The sequence below is a fragment of the Trichomycterus rosablanca genome, chromosome 17 (genome assembly GCF_030014385.1).
Source record: "Trichomycterus rosablanca isolate fTriRos1 chromosome 17, fTriRos1.hap1, whole genome shotgun sequence".
Classification (NCBI taxonomy): domain Eukaryota; kingdom Metazoa; phylum Chordata; class Actinopteri; order Siluriformes; family Trichomycteridae; genus Trichomycterus; species Trichomycterus rosablanca.
The window spans coordinates 611,674-614,097 of NC_086004.1; the positions used below are offsets into that span (position 1 = coordinate 611,674).

General features: G+C 34.2%; 1 long non-coding RNA gene across 1 annotated transcript; it reads right to left on the reverse strand.

Annotated features, from left to right (window-relative positions):
- Nucleotides 1-1,367: 1,367 nt before the first annotated feature.
- On the reverse strand, nucleotides 1,368-2,213 carry LOC134331866 (uncharacterized). Its single transcript, XR_010015180.1, has 2 exons — nucleotides 2,030-2,213; nucleotides 1,368-1,608 (listed from the first exon to the last, which is right to left on the reverse strand). It is a non-coding gene; the product is annotated as an uncharacterized LOC134331866 (long non-coding RNA).
- Nucleotides 2,214-2,424: the final 211 nt, after the last annotated feature.

Genomic DNA, 2,424 nt, shown 5'->3' on the forward strand with positions numbered 1-2,424 from the left:
TCATGTCCTGTGCGTATGGAAATGTGAATGTAAATCACAGAAAGCTTTAAGGTGTGGATGATTTCCTTATGGACCTAGTTTAAGAAAAACCTCGGAGACGTCATTGTTTCATAATAAAGGTAATTTTTAATATTAACTCTTCTAAATATTCATTTATACACATTAACTATCAGTTTAATTCACCTTGTTGAAACCATTTAGAATATTTCTGTTTGAAGCAAATAGAACAAAGCTGCTGAAAATCAGACAGATTATTTGAAAGATTTTCTGGTTTGGTTTTTGTTGCTGATGTTTTAAATCAGATGTGGTAAATTTACATCTGTAATAAAAGAAAATAATAAAAGTTAACACAAACTTGTAAGGAACATTTCTGGGATTGATTAATTTAGAACTGTTTGTTTTCCTGAGACTTAATCTATTTAAATTGTAAGAAAATGAAGTTTAATTAATTTAAAAGTTTAATCATACAAACCTAATTTATAAAAGTACAGTAGTAAGAAATGTAAATAAAAACAGACAGTAATTTTTTGCAAATCAAAAAACTATTTAAAAGATGAACTTCAAATGAAAATCAAATTTAGGCAAATCCAGAGAAGAGAATTTCTGGGTGTTGCTGATATTTGGATTTTGCTTCGCGTGTGTAGACGCAGTGATGAAGTGAGTTTTGTAATAAATTCCTGAACCTGTGAGTTTATATTTATTATTTATATTTATTACAGAAACATGTTTGCTCATTGGTGACACTGTCCATAGTCATTTACATTTACATTTACATTTTCAGCATTTAGCGGACGCTTTTATCCAAAGCGACTTACACAATGAGCGGAACACGATGAGCAATTGAGGGTTAAGGGCCTCGCTCAGGGACCCAACAGTGGCAACTTGGTGGTGGCGGGGCTTGAACCGGCTGTTTACTAGTCCAGTACCTTAACCACTGAGCTATCACTGGCTATCAGACGAGCCAGCTTTATGTTATCAGAAACAAACTTTAACTAAGATTTAAGATTTAAGGTGCTAATTCTGGAGCAAAAGTTTCTTTCTCTCTCTCTCGCTCTCTCTTGCTACATATTTGTATTGTCAAAGCGTTCATATAATATATATAAATAATAAAAAGAACAAGTATATACATACAGATAAAATGGTAAAGAAAATATCATTAAGTGTGTGGTGTGTGTTAGGGCTGCAACTAACGATTATTTTAGTAGTCGACTAATCTGACGATTATTTTATTTATTTATTTTATTTTTTCGATTAGTCGACTAGTCAACGATTATTTATGTCATACCCTCCATCTCTGCCTTAACATAACAAAACTCCAACTTAAGTTCCAATATCAAATTAAAATAATGACCCATGAAACATGAATATGAAACTTAAGCTTGATAGTTTAATTAAATATATTTGAAACATTAATACACAATCACAATAAAAAAATTTCAATTAAATAAGAACGTTTTGGACAGCATTAGAAGCTGTTATGTTTCAGAAGTTATCACTCTGGAAGTCAGAAACATTTATAACATGTGGTTGAGAAACATGTGAATGCTGTCTGTGAAGACCTCGGCCATCTGAGGGGAGCATGAACCTCTTCTCATACACACTCCATTGCTTAGTGAAAGAGCAAAAGAGAATGCTGTATTAATTATCACAAACTGAAGGCTGTGTATCATAGTTTATTATAAATAGTGTCCTGGCTATGCCAACTAAACCATAACAGGTTAAATATCTTAACTGAATTATCTGCTGAGCTAACTAGCTATCATTAAGTGGAGGAGGCTTATTATTTAGAATGAATGTTCTCATTAACGAGAGCAAAAAATATGGAAGACGAGAGAGGGTAACGTTAGGCTATAATGTTAAGTTATATAACGTTACTCATATAAATGACTGATTAACTATAGCACTTAATGCGTTAGCTAGCAAACAAACCTGAAAAATAGCGAACTCTTAGATAGTTTTCCGACAAGTACTCTAGCATTAACAAACATGAACTACGCTGGTTAAAGCACAAAGCGGTGTAAAAACTTACCGGAATAACGCTGCTCATCACGGCTGCAGGGCGTTTCACCGTAGTGCTGGTGTGAAACCACGACTCTGCTCTGTAGCGTCCAGCTCGTTTCTTTGGGTTATTTTGGCTGAAATACTTTAGAAAGTTTCAGTCTCTTTATCTTCGCCTCTCTGTCTTCATAAACTCCCCGCTGCGCCATGGAAGCGATGCTGCGCCCCCTGCAGTCCCTTTAGTGCGTCGCAATAATAACAACGAGTCGACAATGAAATTCCACGTCGACAAATTTTTATAGTCGACGTTATCGATTACGTCGACTAATCGTTGCAGCCCTAGTGTGTGTGTGTGTGTGCAGGGGGTATATATTATATATAAATAATAAAAAGAACAAGTATATAATGGTAAAGAAAATATCATTA